This window comes from Rhyacophila brunnea, unplaced genomic scaffold (genome assembly GCF_057557595.1).
Source record: "Rhyacophila brunnea isolate RB1 unplaced genomic scaffold, BYU_Rbru_1.0 scaffold_18, whole genome shotgun sequence".
NCBI lineage: Eukaryota > Metazoa > Arthropoda > Insecta > Trichoptera > Rhyacophilidae > Rhyacophila > Rhyacophila brunnea.
In genome coordinates this window covers 25,688,289-25,709,417 of record NW_028232837.1, presented here as the reverse complement: position 1 = coordinate 25,709,417, position 21,129 = coordinate 25,688,289, and the positions used below count along the sequence as shown (strand labels likewise).

Here is a 21,129-nt window from a genome sequence, read left to right as displayed (position 1 = left end):
CACAAAGTTTACAGGATTTTTCAAATATATAATAATGCCGAAGTGTAAATTATTGGCTGCTTATCTACTCATCGTGACGAATTGTCTTTTTATATACCGTGAAAATTAACAAATAAATGTAATAGCAGTAGTGTGATTTTCGCTGCGAATGAACGTGCAATGATAAGTCAATTGCAGCTAACTGTTATCAGTGGGAAAGTGGTTCTTTTCCTCCTTCTATTTCATACATTTAGGCTCCATCTGTATATATAGAAGAACATCTTCCGCTGTTACACACAACTAATAGGTATGAGAAAAAGCTGATTCGTATTATTAATTTTTCGATTTCTAGGTGCGCACTTCTCTACCCGCATCTCACCTCATATTGTTGAAGTGCGCTATTTCCGAGAAGCTTCTTTCGAGATATCCGAAAAGGCACACACTGACACACTATATGCAGGCCGAGCCACGAAACTGTGAATTTCGATCGCTTGCGATAATGATTGTAAACCATATGTATAAAATTGATGAATATTTTATATTGAAAAAAAATGGTAATACCATAATAATTATTAATATGAACGAAATAGACAAGCGAAAAACATTATTTATCGCGAACAATACAAATGTAGACCCATCCAAACCAATTTGCCGCGCACCACACTCGGTCTTAATTGAGCGTTTTGATGTCTGAATGTCTCCGGACCAGATACCCAAGACTGATGTCGTTACAGGTTACAACATTACATTCGAAGTTGAGCAATAACTAGTACTAAATTCGGATCTCACCATTTAGCGCCGCGGCCTGACTATAGACTGCTTTGGATATCGGGAAGCGAGATGAAAGTTTACTAAATTCGTAAAAACATTTTAGTCTACAAGTTGTGCGAGTCTCAACAAACGAACCGAACAAACGGACCAAGACAGACAATCCGATTTTATAAATAGTTTAAGGGCACACATGCTTACCTAGAGTTTCTGTTTTTTCATTTAAAGTTGAACTATGACATTGAATACTAGGTATGATTTTTAAAGTGAAAGTGATATTATGTTACATCTCTTTTACGCATGCTAATATGATTAAAAAGTTTTTCTTTCTCTTTCTGTCACATTCGAATTTGATTACCAAAGTTTAAACATTTACTATGCGTATTAGCTGACGTGCTTCGTCGTTTACAAATTATAACATGAATTTAAAAAATATATGTATTTATAATATTAAATATATTTTATAATGTACACAGATTTTTTTAACAACTATATTATATATACTTTTATTTATTTGTCGCATATTCAAAATGTTCTTGCTATATTAAAATCTTTTTTTTAGCCGGCCAAGTAAATCCGTATTTTTGGCCATAGACTAATAGAAAAAACTCTCTGCTGTCAGATTATGTTGATAGCAAATTGCAAGATACCTAACGAAGGAATTGTGTTTTATATCAGGAATAAGAAACACTATCTGTAAGTACAATATTATGTTATTTATTACTGTAGTAGTATTCTGTGTGTTTTGCATATATTATTCAAGTGTTAATTTATTGTTTTCTTAGTCTACATTAGTTGCGTGGTTAGTTTAGAGGTTATTGCGAGAATGCCTGTGATTTCATATTTATTTGTTTGATATAATCTAAGGCGTTCTAGTTGTTATTAAACATGTTACCTACCTGATTACTTTATTTTAGTTAATCAATCTTTTTTGATGCTTTGTATTATCACTAATCCGTTTTAATTACCATTCTTCAAACAGTCGCACACTATAAAAGATTAAAAATCACACTATTAACAGTTCATATGTTATGTTTTTTGCAGATGGAGAAAATGTCTACCGAGATCTTTGCTTGTCGACGGTTTCATATGAATAAGATGGAATGAAATAAATCTTTTAATTAATAATGAAATAAATCCGACTTTCGGCGTACGATCCGAACATGGCGTGATTCATATAATATTATTTATGACGTAGACCATCAAGCATATATACCCATTTTATAGATTTAATAGTACAATTACAAAAGGTAAATATAAAGTGACTAATGTTTGTAACCTATAGCTATGTCTATCTCGCATACATATTTAAAAAATAAAACAATTTTATAATTACATTTTTGCACTAAATTTATTATCGATAATGATATAAAAGTTGCTAAATTGATTCATAATATTCTAAAATATAATATAATTTTGCATATCAGTTACTTGTATCATATCAGGTATGTCATTTGGTAGAGCTTACTCTCCAAGTCTTTTCTTTTTCATCCTCAATATCACTTTGATATTAGAAACATTGTCTTTCTAACACCATTTCAAAGACTTTAAGTTTTCTAGATGCTGTATATTAATTCTTCTCTTCGGCTATATCTGCATCTTAGTTGCAGCATATGGATACAATGCGGCGCCTCCAAGAATCTCTGTCACTCTAGTTTTTTTGCATCGTTCCAGGTCATACTAGCAGCCCGTAACTCCGCCAGATATGCTATATAGATAGTATTTAGCGGCCATCCAGGACGCCGGAATCCGGTTGGCTTGAAGAACAGGCAAACCAGATTGGGATTCTCTTCAGGCACTCGCAGCACGTGGCCGGGCCAGGTACAAAGTTGCGTATTCACTCTCAACGTGATGCGAGGCTATTTGGTGCGTTCTTTTATCTCCCGTTACTTCTAAAATTACCGCACACCCAGTATCCGTCGTAAACATCTGTTCTCGAAGCTCAGTATACGGTTGCTCGGAGCCTTTGTAAGGTGCCATGACATAAAAACTAGTAAGATATTTAAAATAGCTGCTAGAATGAATACATTGTTGAAAGGAAATGAAAACTGATAATATGATATATCAATTAATTTGTCCATCTGAAGTTGTAGATATCAGTTAATAATTATGTGTTATACCAGTAATTAAATGCTGACTTCAAATGAAAATTGACTATTAAATATTGAAATAATATATTACCAGTTTTGATTTTTTTAAGTACTATACTATATCCATGGTTCATATTACAATGTCATAGTAAAACTTAGAAGAATAAAATATGTCGTAAGACGAAATCAATCTTGGGGTTTTAATATAAGTTAAATAAATAGTACACAGCTAATTTGTTATTACTTTGAATACATGCCATGTCTTTACATCAATAAAAAACAGAAAAACAATTTAATAATGTATAAATATTTATATAAGACTTAACAACGTCTAGTTAGACATCTAGTTAGACACGATGACCTCCATTTAATTTCCTCTTATTTTAAAATTCACCAAGATATATCCTAATAAGTAGGTAAGTATATTACATTTGTACATATAATAAGTAAATCAAGTACTTAACATAAATAATTATACTGTAAAATTAAATTACAATTGAAGCAGTATATATGGACCCCACAGAGTAATTAACAATATAATAATTTATATAATTATATCGGGTATATACTATATTGACACATTTTAATGAAGTCTATTTTTCTTGGTACCTACGTTCAATGATAAATGTTGTTTTATATTGTAACATAAACAATGGTAATATGCATTGATCTTTCTGATTTTTAAACTGTGATATCTATTTTATATATCTATTGATTTCTATGTGTATTATTGATACATTATTTATTTCAAATACAATAATTTCAAAACTAACAGTAAATAATATATAGAAAGCGTCATGTTGTTTAGTTGGAACATCTACTAGGAAATTCCATCCAATCCAAATTCAATTTTTACCAGGTGGGTACTTGTAGGTCAGTTATTTTTGGAATAAAATGAATCCCTTAAAAAATATGAAATAAGAATAGAATGATAAATATTTGTGAAAATTTACCAAATCAACATGTTTAACGTGAATATTTTCACACTAAAATGATAAATATTGTTAAGAAAATATACACAAACAGTTCATTCAGAAGTTATGACGTTTAAAAGATCCCGCGAGTTAACTCGTGCGTGGCACTGATCATGAGGTGATATCAGTTATAATCATTTATGAGGAATGGTTATAAGCCATTGGCACAACCAATTTGGTTTTTGACCTTGAGAACAAAATGTACTTTTTACACGGAACCAAAACTCACGGCTGCAGAGACGAATGCTTATACAAAATATGGCGCAGTGGAATCGCCAGCAAGATCAGGTATCATTATTTAGATGTAAGTATACATATTATTTTGAATTTCATAAAATTACACTCGTTCTGGGTGTCTCGTAACAGTAAACTATATTAGTAAATTAGATATATCTTGATGAACTATAAAATAGTGATGTAATATAGACTTGTTGAAAATATATTAAGCATAATAAAATTTAAAATAAAAATTTAGAAATTCAGCCTTTCTGGTTCTCTAATATTCATAGATCTACTGGTTCTGGGATCTACTATTTCTGGCAGTAGACAATTCATATAAAAGTGATATATCTTTTTTTCAATCTTTTCAATCCAAAATGTCTCGTCTTTTTTGATTAATTCTATTTTAACAGGAAAATTATGTCCCGTCCAAACTCCAAATAAACAGACATCTTTCTTAGTAATATGAAGCTGCCCCTGAATCTGGAAGTACCAATCGTGATTTTTATCTATTACCATATTCCTGTCTTTATCTACTTTCCAAAATTTAATTTTTTTCTGTACAATAGCTTCATCTGCACTTATTCCAGCAGCTGAGAAAGGACATTTTATTTCAATAATTGTATCATCATCGCTGATGCCATCTGGCGTTGCACCGATAAAATCATACACATCATCGATAAACAATCCACATCTCTCAATCTTAATCCGTTCTTGTACACTAAGCTGTTGTAAAGCTATTGATTCATTTTCTTTACCATATTTTACCGCTTTCACGTTGGCTAATGATTGGCTATATAATAAACGTTTTACCAAAGGCCCAAATTTTGTATTTTCTCGCCGCTTACACACCTTACCAAAAACAGAGGCAGTAAGAAGGTTTCGTCGCCTTTCTAGCCATTCTGCACATTCAGATTGTAATACGGTGCGTCTTTCTATATCCCTCCTCTCATAGTTTGTCAGTTTGAGTTTTTTCAAAAAAGTTTCTTTTAACAATTGATATTGATTTTTGTCCATATCAGGTTTTTGGCAACTCTCTCCATAATCTGGATTAGATAAAGGAACAGTATGTATTGGTTTTCGCCAAGATTTTCCTATTTTTTTTTTATTTATTTTCAACCTTCTTGATTCTAAGCGATTTATGAAGGCTTTTGGGCTATTTTTATAAACTTGTTTTTGAATTGTGCAATGTAACTTATTTGTATTAAATGCGATTACCGCCGCTGCACATCGTCCCATGTACGATTGTCTTTGAGAGTAGTTAATTCTCTTGCCGCCTACAAATTTTGCAATCATGTTATTAAAAGATTCTGAAATATTAGTAGAAAAATTATAAATTAAACTTTTTGAATTTAGCACCAAACGAGAATTATATATCATTAATTGAGAAAATAGACTGCATTCTTTTAATGCTGGTACATAATTTACATCAAGCATGTCCTCTGTATTTGGTTCATTTGTACAAAAATATGGTAGACAAGAAGTATGGTCTCCAAAAACATGGTGCGGTCCATTAAATAAATCTTTTTTCAGAGCGATAACCTTTTCTTCGAAAGTACTATCTTGTAGTTTTCTATACTTGATTGCACCTATGACGGCTTTCCGCAGACGTCTTTTTCTTGACGCAATGATTTTTCTTACATTCAAGGGATATCTTGTGTCTTTGGTTAATGCCTCTATTTTGCCACAATAATTTCTAATTAAATGGTTTTTACATTCAACTTTCTCGACAGTTACATTCGGATAAGGGTGACAATCAAGAATTTTTTTGTATGTGCTGGAATCTCCATCAGCAATCAATTTTGAATAAATCAATCCATGTGTATTAATAGATTCTTTAAAGCCTTCTAATATTGCTGTAGATTCCATTCCACCTGACGGACCGGTATAATTTAAAAAGCATTTATGTTGTTGAGCAGGGATATTTTTATTTTTAGCTTTGGCGCACAAATCGCAATATTTATTTTTCACTGACATGTACAAAATCTTTCCGGTTCTTTGACCAATGATCGTGGCAGCGCCAGATGCTGCGGAATAATTGCATCTGTATGAACGTTTCGACCAACAGCCGTCTGCAACAACTGATATCATGGGAATACCAGAAGAATCGACGTCACCATTTTCGATTGCAAGTTGTCGCTCTTCTTTCGCAGCGTTTTCCATACTCTTATTTTTGGTTTCTTCAAACCACTCGTACACCTTCTGTTGACTCTTTCTGTATGTTCTTGCTGTAATCGATGGTACGTCAATTGCTGAACACATTTCTTCCAGATTTGAAAATCCACTGCCGATACTGATTATACTGGATACAAATGCGTCACACAGATTCATTTTGTTTTTGTTCATTTCAGTGGTATATAATTTTAATTTTTTACCACAAAGTTTACATTGAATAAAAAATGTACTACTAAAGTTATCCCGATTTTCCCCAAAAATTTCTAAATGTGATAAATTACAATTAAATGGAGAATCATGGTGGCTAATTAATTGAAGTTGTTGGAAAAAATATGAAAAGTCTATAATTCTACGGCCTTCTACACGGAATTTAGGGCTTGAATCTTCAATTTCATTTTCTATAATAAATTCTTCGTGTTCGTGTTCAAATGTGGGATGAAATTCTGGTTCAGGTAGTATGCTTTGAGGATTTCCATGCTCAGGCATAGTCTTCGGCAATATATCAATACTATAATACATTCAAAAATATTAGTTTAGTAGATAGTTAACAGAAAACAAAATGTATAGCTGCTATTAATTATTGTACCAGATTATAATTTTTGTCACAGACACACTAATTTCGAATAAGACATGGCACAAACATAATATAAAAATAATATAAGTACAAATGATCATTATACTTAATTGTGTGTATTAATAAGTAATACGCAAAACTTCCTTTTGCAAGATAAATAAATATTGTGAACCAAAATTTTCTGTGAAATGTGGTTTTTTCAACTATGTATAATTATGTCAAATTATAAAATAATAATTTCAAACCTTTGTGTTTTTAATGTATTAATATTTCCATCTTTTCTCCTACGTCTTTTTTTGGAACTTCCAGCCATCGGATAGTGAGTTCGTGGCATTTTTTGTAAGTACAATCGATATAAATAATTGTGATAATATTGTTAGGTACCTATGTCAAAAACCGAGGATGAAAATTTCGCATTCCCGCTGAAATAAATGACGTTCATAGTATTGCCAGGCTAAACTTTCGAAATTAAAGTTAGTTTTTAAAAAAAAAATTACATTGGAAAATATTATGTAAGTACAGGCATCCATTATTATGTTATTTGATGAAAGTATTCTTTAAAATCATCTGTATTATTATAATCTCGCAAATTCATAATTTAGTAAAAGTTAAATTTTCTGTAATATAAACATCAGTAGGTACCTAACCTATGTTGATTCATAATTTTGGCTAAGTAAAAAATATAGATATTTTTACTTCGCGATGTGTTTGGGGTGTTCTAAATTATGTAAGTATGTTTAATAACAAATGTGAAATTCGTAAAACCTCATGTGTATTATTTATTAAATAAAAATAGTAAAACTAATAGTAGATACAAATGGTGAAAAACTTCATTCTCTTATTTACTAAAATATCAATTCAATAATATTTTAGTAGATATGGCAATACTGGACGACCCGATATATGTCACTGAAATAAAATAAAATCTATCACAATTTATAAAATACATACCTACTACAATCATAATTATTTTGAATGTAGAGGGAGATAGTTATAGAAAGGGACAGAAAACTGATTGCTATGTTGCAATATTAGGCAAAATAGATTGCAACAGTGTTAAAAATTATAATGTATAATACATGCCATGTCTTTACATCAATAAAAAACAGAAAAACAATTTAATAATGTATAAATATTTATATAAGACTTAACAACGTCTAGTTAGACATCTAGTTAGACACGATGACCTCCATTTAATTTCCTCTTATTTTAAAATTCACCAAGATATATCCTAATAAGTAGGTAAGTATATTACATTTGTACATATAATAAGTAAATCAAGTACTTAACATAAATAATTATACTGTAAAATTAAATTACAATTGAAGCAGTATATATGGACCCCACAGAGTAATTAACAATATAATAATTTATATAATTATATCGGGTATATACTATATTGACACATTTTAATGAAGTCTATTTTTCTTGGTACCTACGTTCAATGATAAATGTTGTTTTATATTGTAACATAAACAATGGTAATATGCATTGATCTTTCTGATTTTTAAACTGTGATATCTATTTTATATATCTATTGATTTCTATGTGTATTATTGATACATTATTTATTTCAAATACAATAATTTCAAAACTAACAGTAAATAATATATAGAAAGCGTCATGTTGTTTAGTTGGAACATCTACTAGGAAATTCCATCCAATCCAAATTCAATTTTTACCAGGTGGGTACTTGTAGGTCAGTTATTTTTGGAATAAAATGAATCCCTTAAAAAATATGAAATAAGAATAGAATGATAAATATTTGTGAAAATTTACCAAATCAACATGTTTAACGTGAATATTTTCACACTAAAATGATAAATATTGTTAAGAAAATATACACAAACAGTTCATTCAGAAGTTATGACGTTTAAAAGATCCCGCGAGTTAACTCGTGCGTGGCACTGATCATGAGGTGATATCAGTTATAATCATTTATGAGGAATGGTTATAAGCCATTGGCACAACCAATTTGGTTTTTGACCTTGAGAACAAAATGTACTTTTTACACGGAACCAAAACTCACGGCTGCAGAGACGAATGCTTATACAAAATATGGCGCAGTGGAATCGCCAGCAAGATCAGGTATCATTATTTAGATGTAAGTATACATATTATTTTGAATTTCATAAAATTACACTCGTTCTGGGTGTCTCGTAACAGTAAACTATATTAGTAAATTAGATATATCTTGATGAACTATAAAATAGTGATGTAATATAGACTTGTTGAAAATATATTAAGCATAATAAAATTTAAAATAAAAATTTAGAAATTCAGCCTTTCTGGTTCTCTAATATTCATAGATCTACTGGTTCTGGGATCTACTATTTCTGGCAGTAGACAATTCATATAAAAGTGATATATCTTTTTTTCAATCTTTTCAATCCAAAATGTCTCGTCTTTTTTGATTAATTCTATTTTAACAGGAAAATTATGTCCCGTCCAAACTCCAAATAAACAGACATCTTTCTTAGTAATATGAAGCTGCCCCTGAATCTGGAAGTACCAATCGTGATTTTTATCTATTACCATATTCCTGTCTTTATCTACTTTCCAAAATTTAATTTTTTTCTGTACAATAGCTTCATCTGCACTTATTCCAGCAGCTGAGAAAGGACATTTTATTTCAATAATTGTATCATCATCGCTGATGCCATCTGGCGTTGCACCGATAAAATCATACACATCATCGATAAACAATCCACATCTCTCAATCTTAATCCGTTCTTGTACACTAAGCTGTTGTAAAGCTATTGATTCATTTTCTTTACCATATTTTACCGCTTTCACGTTGGCTAATGATTGGCTATATAATAAACGTTTTACCAAAGGCCCAAATTTTGTATTTTCTCGCCGCTTACACACCTTACCAAAAACAGAGGCAGTAAGAAGGTTTCGTCGCCTTTCTAGCCATTCTGCACATTCAGATTGTAATACGGTGCGTCTTTCTATATCCCTCCTCTCATAGTTTGTCAGTTTGAGTTTTTTCAAAAAAGTTTCTTTTAACAATTGATATTGATTTTTGTCCATATCAGGTTTTTGGCAACTCTCTCCATAATCTGGATTAGATAAAGGAACAGTATGTATTGGTTTTCGCCAAGATTTTCCTATTTTTTTTTTATTTATTTTCAACCTTCTTGATTCTAAGCGATTTATGAAGGCTTTTGGGCTATTTTTATAAACTTGTTTTTGAATTGTGCAATGTAACTTATTTGTATTAAATGCGATTACCGCCGCTGCACATCGTCCCATGTACGATTGTCTTTGAGAGTAGTTAATTCTCTTGCCGCCTACAAATTTTGCAATCATGTTATTAAAAGATTCTGAAATATTAGTAGAAAAATTATAAATTAAACTTTTTGAATTTAGCACCAAACGAGAATTATATATCATTAATTGAGAAAATAGACTGCATTCTTTTAATGCTGGTACATAATTTACATCAAGCATGTCCTCTGTATTTGGTTCATTTGTACAAAAATATGGTAGACAAGAAGTATGGTCTCCAAAAACATGGTGCGGTCCATTAAATAAATCTTTTTTCAGAGCGATAACCTTTTCTTCGAAAGTACTATCTTGTAGTTTTCTATACTTGATTGCACCTATGACGGCTTTCCGCAGACGTCTTTTTCTTGACGCAATGATTTTTCTTACATTCAAGGGATATCTTGTGTCTTTGGTTAATGCCTCTATTTTGCCACAATAATTTCTAATTAAATGGTTTTTACATTCAACTTTCTCGACAGTTACATTCGGATAAGGGTGACAATCAAGAATTTTTTTGTATGTGCTGGAATCTCCATCAGCAATCAATTTTGAATAAATCAATCCATGTGTATTAATAGATTCTTTAAAGCCTTCTAATATTGCTGTAGATTCCATTCCACCTGACGGACCGGTATAATTTAAAAAGCATTTATGTTGTTGAGCAGGGATATTTTTATTTTTAGCTTTGGCGCACAAATCGCAATATTTATTTTTCACTGACATGTACAAAATCTTTCCGGTTCTTTGACCAATGATCGTGGCAGCGCCAGATGCTGCGGAATAATTGCATCTGTATGAACGTTTCGACCAACAGCCGTCTGCAACAACTGATATCATGGGAATACCAGAAGAATCGACGTCACCATTTTCGATTGCAAGTTGTCGCTCTTCTTTCGCAGCGTTTTCCATACTCTTATTTTTGGTTTCTTCAAACCACTCGTACACCTTCTGTTGACTCTTTCTGTATGTTCTTGCTGTAATCGATGGTACGTCAATTGCTGAACACATTTCTTCCAGATTTGAAAATCCACTGCCGATACTGATTATACTGGATACAAATGCGTCACACAGATTCATTTTGTTTTTGTTCATTTCAGTGGTATATAATTTTAATTTTTTACCACAAAGTTTACATTGAATAAAAAATGTACTACTAAAGTTATCCCGATTTTCCCCAAAAATTTCTAAATGTGATAAATTACAATTAAATGGAGAATCATGGTGGCTAATTAATTGAAGTTGTTGGAAAAAATATGAAAAGTCTATAATTCTACGGCCTTCTACACGGAATTTAGGGCTTGAATCTTCAATTTCATTTTCTATAATAAATTCTTCGTGTTCGTGTTCAAATGTGGGATGAAATTCTGGTTCAGGTAGTATGCTTTGAGGATTTCCATGCTCAGGCATAGTCTTCGGCAATATATCAATACTATAATACATTCAAAAATATTAGTTTAGTAGATAGTTAACAGAAAACAAAATGTATAGCTGCTATTAATTATTGTACCAGATTATAATTTTTGTCACAGACACACTAATTTCGAATAAGACATGGCACAAACATAATATAAAAATAATATAAGTACAAATGATCATTATACTTAATTGTGTGTATTAATAAGTAATACGCAAAACTTCCTTTTGCAAGATAAATAAATATTGTGAACCAAAATTTTCTGTGAAATGTGGTTTTTTCAACTATGTATAATTATGTCAAATTATAAAATAATAATTTCAAACCTTTGTGTTTTTAATGTATTAATATTTCCATCTTTTCTCCTACGTCTTTTTTTGGAACTTCCAGCCATCGGATAGTGAGTTCGTGGCATTTTTTGTAAGTACAATCGATATAAATAATTGTGATAATATTGTTAGGTACCTATGTCAAAAACCGAGGATGAAAATTTCGCATTCCCGCTGAAATAAATGACGTTCATAGTATTGCCAGGCTAAACTTTCGAAATTAAAGTTAGTTTTTAAAAAAAAAATTACATTGGAAAATATTATGTAAGTACAGGCATCCATTATTATGTTATTTGATGAAAGTATTCTTTAAAATCATCTGTATTATTATAATCTCGCAAATTCATAATTTAGTAAAAGTTAAATTTTCTGTAATATAAACATCAGTAGGTACCTAACCTATGTTGATTCATAATTTTGGCTAAGTAAAAAATATAGATATTTTTACTTCGCGATGTGTTTGGGGTGTTCTAAATTATGTAAGTATGTTTAATAACAAATGTGAAATTCGTAAAACCTCATGTGTATTATTTATTAAATAAAAATAGTAAAACTAATAGTAGATACAAATGGTGAAAAACTTCATTCTCTTATTTACTAAAATATCAATTCAATAATATTTTAGTAGATATGGCAATACTGGACGACCCGATATATGTCACTGAAATAAAATAAAATCTATCACAATTTATAAAATACATACCTACTACAATCATAATTATTTTGAATGTAGAGGGAGATAGTTATAGAAAGGGACAGAAAACTGATTGCTATGTTGCAATATTAGGCAAAATAGATTGCAACAGTGTTAAAAATTATAATGTATGATTTAGTATGACATAACGTAGAATTGACGCAAATACAAATTTCTTCAGATTTTTTTTTGTTTTGTCCTCAAATGTCAAAATATGTTTTCCTTTTGAATAATATGTTCGAATTTGTGTTTGTTTCGCCTATTTTTGTGTTCAATTTGTAGCATTCACTTTTATAAACATATTTTTGTACAATACTTGTGTGTTGGCGTATTTTTTTGGTCATATAAAGTTAAAATAATACCAGCTAAAGATTCCATACATCATACACCAATTCGCAGGTGGGTCTGGCGGATATCAAGATGGTCGAATATTTCGTGGAAACAGTTGTTTTAAAAAGGTCTCTATTTAGTATTACAAATTTATAACTAACAAGATATTTCATCATTTATTCAATGATTAATGATAAACCTTCTGATACGTAGCTTTATATTATTTCGTATGTCTATAATTGTAGCATATTTAAATAACAAAATGTCCACTCGCTTCCATTAGATTTAGAACCAATAGAAACTGCAAATATTATAATTATACTGAATATATTTTACTACATTATGTTTTATAACATTACAACTATCTATAATAAATCGTTTGAGATAATAATTAAGGGAAAAATTTGTCATCATCACAGCCTATTAATGTCACAAAAATATGGCTTCGTTCTCAATTATCACGTTTCACGGTTTCAAAGAATATTATTTTACGTCATAAAAATACTTTATGTAGTTATCAAATGTTTTACATAAATATTTGACGATGAATAAGCTTCATAATGATATAAATAGTTTTTCTACAAATCTTACGTACTATTCAGGCTTAACCTCTGAAAATACCAGAAAATAGCTGACATGGAACACCTTCCCCCTTAAATTCAAAAATCGCTTTATGAATGGTCGAATTGAAAATGAACTGTCAATTAATATTCAAAAATTAAGTGGCAAAAAGAGCTTCGGACAGGTCGGGTGGGCGACACTTCCGATCGCTGCAATACAACTACCAAATATCGATTATGAAAAACTGATTTCATTAGCAAATAATACGTCGTCAGAAGGCGACTAAACACACACAATGACGATCTGTCCTACGCGATTTTGAAATCTATTGAGAGCAACATTTTATACGACGTAGCAATATTGTGGTTATTTTTTAAATATAACACTATGAATTAATTAGTGTAGTAGAATGATTGATTTATGTTGTAAACGTATCTAACTATCTATCAAGTTATGGGAATGCAAATTTACCTGTAAATTATTAAATACCCATTAGGCATAGAATATTCATCATTATCGGTTTTCGTTAAAAAAAGAAAATTCTGCCTATGTATTTAAGTACCTACATGACAATAGAAGTAAATTTAGCAAATTCACGTTCATGTAGTTGACATATTCTGGTGTAATAAGTGAGATTGTATAGTAGGTATATAAGACTGAGTATAAGTGACAGTAACTCCCAAGTAACGCGTAGTAATTTATTCGTATAGGAAGGTATAAACTGAACATTTCAGAGTAAACTGAATACGTCCATATCATACATATTTTCTATTTCATATTTATTTATGCATAGTATCAAAATTAACCAACTACAGTGGCACATGAGAGGACAAATAAAGTTCTCTAACTCGTTATCCAAGGAAAATCAACCATGAACGTATCATAGGACGGCGTCTGATGTCGTCGTTGTGACAAGTGCAGCTGAACCGAACTTTTTCGGGTAGCAGAATAGATCCAAAGTGCGGCGCTAACTGTTATCATACAATAAGTTACGATTAGGTACATACCAATAAAATCAATATTGCAAGATGTCGATAGTTTCACACGCAATTTCATTGTTTACTTCTTATGTATGGAATAATAAATGAACTTGAGCTAACAGTGCCAACTGCTAACTAGATTGTATTATGTTTAGGAATCTGTCGTAGTATTGACAATCTAAGCTAAATAGTAAATATGATCATTAATTATCCATTTATTCGACATCTTTATTTTAAAGTATATAATTATTTTCCTTTTGACAGCTTCTCAAACGAGTATTTTCCGACTAACTTTCTTCACGGCATGCTCGCCTTTCATTCTCTTGAAGCTCATAGGTCACTCTACGTAGGTCAATCGGCTCTTAAAGCATTTTTCCTTGCTCTCATGTGGTATTATAGAAAATATGATTTTTTATGCACCCGACAATTATTACATGCGTGGTCGCAGCCATGACTCATTTTGGGTGACAGCTGTTTCCTCATGTCAGCTCACCAGGCGCACCAATAGCGAGGGCTGTGCGGCTGATCAATGCACTCCCTAGCTAGAGATATAGACATTTTCAGCGATGCAAATTCTATTTTATTGTTTAATTTGTATTTTTTTTGAATTATTGTTGTTTTTTTTTAATTGTAGGTATTTCTTTTCTATAAAATTATTTTTTGCTTTTTGTTCTCTAGTTGATTTACTTGTAGATACTTTTTATTCTAAATGTCATGTTGTGAACGTGTTGAATTAATAATTTGTTCAACGTGTCTTTTTTTTTTTTTTAAATAACTATATAAATAAATTTAAAAAAAGCAGATTTTAAAACATCAAAATAAACGCTATTCATCGTATTAGGCGAAATCGGTAGAACATTTTGTTTTACCACAATTTATTCATTGAAAAGTTACCGTACACAACTATAGCATTTTTAATTAAAATAACAATATAAATCAATGCGTTAAATCCCCGCTGGCGACGAACGGTCCGCATCCAACGTAATTCAACTGTTGGCAGATAACGCCGGAGATAGCGGCAAACGAGACGCAACCACCAGACCGCAGAGCAGTGGTCACCGAAAATAACTGACTGCCCGAATAAAACGGGCACAGCGCAATCTCACTCGGTACTATGAAGTAGTTAACTCTGCCTAAATAAGTTTAACGGGTATAGAAAATCAACGGGTTTCAACGAGAATCATGATACTATTCATGAGCACAATGTGTAACAGTTTACATTGCCAATTGGTTGAGGCTATAGCGGCATAAATCGCCAAAATTGTAAATTATCACACTTCGAGTTTCATTCTTCGCAAAAGAAACTTATATAGAATAGAATTGTTTTAATCTTTATCCTTACTCTTCTGCAACATCTTCATGGCTACGCTTCTAGGCGCTGGTGTCGACTAAATGGGAGGAGCTTGTTAGTTTATAATGGAAAAATGGGAGGAGCATGTTAGTTCACAGTTTTAACACGTAGCCAAGAAGATGTTGCTGATGAGTACTAATAAATACATATCTGTCAGTGATATTTAAATATTTGCCTTTTCATACCTAAACACAGTACCTACCTACTTAATATATAGTTTTCTTTTTGCTTAAGGGGCCACATGCTCAGCGGAGTTTTTATGGTATTTTCAGAGCATAACCCTGGACATTCCTTAAACGTTGTAGATAATCTATAGGTACATATAATTTTGAAGACTTTTTATCCTTTATATTTATTTTAAACATTTGATGACTGCATAAAGTATTTTTATTACATAAAATAGTATTCTTTTAAGCCTCTCGCTCTAATGTTTTAGAATATAGTCATATTTCAGTACATCCATGTGCAGTGGTGTTAAGATTTTTTATATTTATTAATTTTTAAAAGCATTTATAAAACCATTAGTAAAATTTATGTCGACATTATTATAGTGAAACATTTACGATAAAAAAATATTTTTTTAAAAACGATACATGTTCAAACACGCGCGTTAACATGATCTTACTCCCTACTTCATTTATCGTTTGTCAATTCATGGCTACGGCCGTATGTTGTAGCTTAGCCACTGGGAAATAGGTCAATAATAATTATAAAACAATCATTATTCGTAGGATGTTTATCACATTTGAATGGTCAAACACATAGCTTATAATAAGTATCTTTAGAATTATCTTCAAATGTGTAATCGTGCCAATTTTTTGAATAATAAAATGCCTAATTCTTGTCAAATTTGGGATCACAAATGATTGCTCACATAAGGCTTCAAAATTATATAAATAGATTATCTACAGCGTTTAAGGAATATCCAGGGTTATGCTCTGAAAATACCATAAAAGCTCAATTTTGACCTACGCTGAGCATGTGGGCCGTTAATTAAAATTTTAAAGCTTATATAAGTACTTCAATATTTGTGCCGATTTAGTTAGATACAAGATAAAACACGAATGTGTAGATCTTGGCAATGTGCCTAGCAAAAGGGCGAACACCGGTGATGTGTAGTTGCCAAGTGAAACAAAATAGTAAATAACCAGGGGTCTCAGAAATAATGGGAGCTGAAATACCTAACGGGTAAGGAGAAGCAGGCAACCGATCTCGAGTAAGGAAGAATCCGGGATAAACTTAAGCACGTGTCAAGAATATGTCATACGTCGAATACTGACAACTGCTCTCATTTTATGCATTGACGCTTATTTAATATTGGTGTATTACACACACTATTGCACGTGCATAATGCGTGTTTCGTTTACGTAGGACACTCACGCATTCAAATCCCTGCTTCAAAAAGTAGTGTGTTGGGTATAGCCCATCTGAATTCTATTTATTAATCTGTTCTGTGGTTTTATTGTTCCGTTACTACTAAAAAAAATACTGGACCAATATTGATGGAAATTTGTAAAGCTTATAGACTTCAATTATTGATGCAGATTTAGATGAGTTTCATCCAAAGTTGCAAGATAAAGATTCTCAAAAATTTTGCAAGATTTCATCACGAATAGGTACCTAAGGTTCTTGGCAATGTGCCTAGCAAAAGGGCGAACACCGGTGAGGTGGAGTGGCCAAGTGAAAAACAAATAGTAAGAAACCGATAGAATCCACCACAAGGCTTGCAGTGGATAGGGAACTTGGTGAAGGCAGATCCAGAATGTCACAGTACCAATTCCGGAGTGACCGCGATTCTCTGTGATGCATGTTACACTGAGGAAGAGGTAAAGTGGCCGGTTGGCAGCGGTGGAGTGGTGAGGTGCGTGTGGAAGTTCACGCGCCTACATCTAACTAATATAATCTACAAGTGAATGTGGATAAATTACATTCTAACATTCTAAACGAATCATGTCTTCACTCTGTAAATCGGTCTACTTTTTAAATCCGTATGTAATTTGGACGGGCCGGACTAGTCCGTTGCGTAGGTAGACCATGTCTTAATTACGACCCAAAAAGCTCATCTTCAATATATCATCAAAAAAACCTAAACCGAGGTGATAAGATAGTATAGAAAAAGACAGAGGATCTCTGTGGCGAGACAGAGGGGTGTGAAGACGTTTTTTGAAGGCGGTCAAAGTCTTTTAAGTGATGAAGAAATTCTCACGAGAGCTAAATTATTATTACGAACTTCCGAGTAGTTTTAAATTGGAGTTTTTAACAAGCTTATCATACTATCAAAATAATTAATAATTTTACTATTGCTGTGCGCATAATTGATAAAGTTTACAATTTATCGCAATACGTTCCGTGTAAATGCAGTGAATTACGAAGTAGTAATATCACAATATTGGAAAAAAATGATTTATATGTTACCACTGATACTAAATTTTACTTGAAATTTTTGTAGTAAGATTTTTTGCGACCCCGGTTTCGCTTATTGACGGCATCTTCAGGCTATACCTGCTACATATTATTATATCTTCATGTAGAGTCAATGACATATTAAATGGACGACTCACTTCATATCGGCGCGCACGAGAAATTGTGCATGAAAGTCATTCACAGATGTATAGGTAGACGTCACGTGACCATATGACGTATCCATTTCCATTATGCGATACAAGCTTCGAGAATTTATAGTAATATAACCTTTATTGTAATGGCGTATTAGTGTCATTACTCATTGCGTTAGAAACAGATTCTAGGTTACTTACGACTTCTCGGAGATTAGACGTTGTAGATTGTATGGGCAGACCCAGCGGTGTCGCCAGACCGCTTGCAAGCAGAATGTTCATTTGAGCGTAGGATACCGATATTAAAATATGAATTTCGCCATCCGGCAGACCCGACACAAAGTGAGTGTCATTTTATTTTCCAGGTGCTTCGTCCATGTTAATGTCATTGTGTAGAGTACATACAACTGTCAATGATTACAGTTGGTTGGCTATTATGTTGTACCTACTAAATTATCAGATGAAAATATCATCAAAATGACATCAGTTATAAGTACGGACGAATTGCACAGGTTCCTATTAGAAAGTTTTAAGTGTTGGATTTTTGTTTGAACATTAGCAGTGATGTGCTTATTACTAAATACATCAAGATTATTACTAACGCATTAACAACTTTCCAATAATTGGACGATTTTACTTACTTGTAACTAACGTCATTTTTACAAGTGTATTATTTACAGCCAGGCATAGGTGCCATTTTTTTTTTTTAATATGTAAGTTAGTAATTAATATTAATCGGCATAACATTTACCCGAAGCTGACTATAGTCAGACCAGGGCATTGAATAAAGAATTACGATGGTAGGTAGTGCTAGTTACTGATTAGTGATTATCTTAGAATGCAATGTGGTAAATGAATATTGCGTTAAAATTGATTAATGAATTTTATTACCATTTTACAACAGTCATCATTTACCATATTGCATTCGAAGAATTAGCAACAAGTAGCACTACGATCGAAATTTGCAGCTTCGTGCCCCGGCTTGAATGTAGTCGACTTTGCCTTCGTTCATTCCAGGTAACAACACAAAAATAAGGGAAACGGGGAAGACCATGCCTAAACCAAACTATAATAGTTTAGGCATGCTATGGAGTATGGACGATCTGACAAAAATAGTGCACAGTCAAACTTGAGACTCCTTTATTTGAGGTTGTACGGATACTATCCGTGGCTTTATCCAACTGACTTTCTTTTAGGCATGCTTACATACTGCAGTTTGCAATTTAGAAGAAATCTTTATTTAGCTATGTATTTTTTTCGACTTATACGAGGTATAAATGAGAACTCTGCCATTCTGGGCAGTGTTGACCTGTGTGTCCCTGATAACTATCTTAGAAATAGAGAACATCAGCTGTTTATTCTCCCAAGGTGCAGAACCAACCTGCCACTGGTAATGCCAATTGGGAGGGCGATAACTATGTTCAACGAAATTGCTTCGGGTGTTGATATATTCCACCTACGTGAGGATGAGTATAGGTGGACGTTATTTTATAAATTTTTAAAATAGGGTCTGCTTAGCTCATCCGGTGTATTTCCATGTACCTTTATAATTAATATTTTTGTGTGTACATATTTGTTAAATAACATACTATCTATCTCTTTTTTATGTCATGTTGTGAACAGGGACGGCTCTAGTAAAGGAGCAAAGTGTGCACTGCACTCCCATCATCGATTAAATAAAAATATATAATATACAACCCCCATGTATTCCAAAAAATGCGATATCGAAAACTTATACGAAATCAATCATTTTAAATTCCGCGCGCATTCGGGCAATAGTGATTTCGACGCGCAACGCCACCGTCTACCAATACACACGTAACTACACCAATGAGACGCGACTAATACACATACCTCCATCGGTGAGACATGGCAAGGAGCAAAATTCAAAGTGTACCTTGAGTTTACACTATTTTTCACGCATACATTTAAAAATTCACAACAGCAAATGAGGCTAGTAGAATCAAAACCAACAAAGTTCTATAAGACTACATGAATCTTCGTTGGAAATGATGTTTTCCAAGTTAATTCTTCAGGAGGTTGCCTGTACCTAATGCCATAGTACACAAAGCTTAACTCGGCGTTCGGACAATAAAACCATACACTGGCCGATATAAATATTCCAACACAAGCGCTTAGGCCACGCGTCGAGATATAGTTGGAAGCCTAATTATTGATGACTAATGTCATGTCGATGCATGCCGTGCAAAAATAAAAACATATTCCCGACTTATTTATCAAACGGTTAGTTTAGTAAGTTTAGTTCAACGTAAACCGCTCCCGGTTTCACCGATTTCGCCGATATTATTATGCTAACGTTGGTGGATTAATTTTTTTATTTTCATTTTGAGATTACCCTATTACTATTAGTGTTTCAATAGGTAGGTATCTTAAATTTGATGTACACACAGTTCAGTTCAGCTTGTTGATTTTTTTAATCAGGTGGGTATTTCACAGAAACGCTGTTATTGAGAATAAATAGGTACTTAGGTGTAGAATTGTAGACGTAGGTGGGTGGGTAGCTTTAAACAATTAATTATCCTAGTGTTTGTCGTATTGAAGTAGGTACCTAGTTACATAGGACTTATAATATTTACTATTACGTTTATTTTGTACAGATAGGTAGGTAGGTATCTATTCAATAAGAAGGAAATGGAGCATAGGTACTGTCGTTGAATGAGAATTTTACAAGTGGAATTATTATTGTTCATCGTTATTTTAATGAGCGATTCACATCGAGACGGATGACAGTTTACATTGGCCGACATTATTAGCTCAGCCAGGTATTCATTCATTGAACGGTACCTATCTACCTATTTATAATTTTTCTTATTTGAAACGATAATGGGGCCCTATTTCGTGG

The 21,129-nt window shown here is 32.2% G+C and overlaps 1 protein-coding gene and 2 long non-coding RNA genes across 3 annotated transcripts in view; 2 read left to right on the top strand and 1 right to left on the bottom strand.

Moving 5' to 3' along the window:
- twin (CCR4-NOT transcription complex subunit 6-like twin) overlaps positions 1 to 21,129 on the bottom strand; it is a 518,909-nt gene that overhangs the window by 348,194 nt on the left and 149,586 nt on the right. The gene's annotated exons all lie outside the window — the stretch shown is intronic.
- Positions 1,368 to 3,742, top strand: LOC147073390 (uncharacterized). The gene is made up of 3 exons (XR_015070485.1): positions 1,368 to 1,443; positions 1,792 to 1,997; positions 2,422 to 3,742. It is a non-coding gene; the product is annotated as an uncharacterized LOC147073390 (long non-coding RNA).
- LOC147073388 (uncharacterized) overlaps positions 12,165 to 21,129 on the top strand; it is a 151,786-nt gene continuing 142,821 nt past the window's right edge. Inside the window, exon 1 of the long non-coding RNA XR_015070479.1 lies at positions 12,165 to 13,518. This is a non-coding gene — a long non-coding RNA (uncharacterized LOC147073388). The remainder of the gene's footprint in view (positions 13,519 to 21,129) is intronic.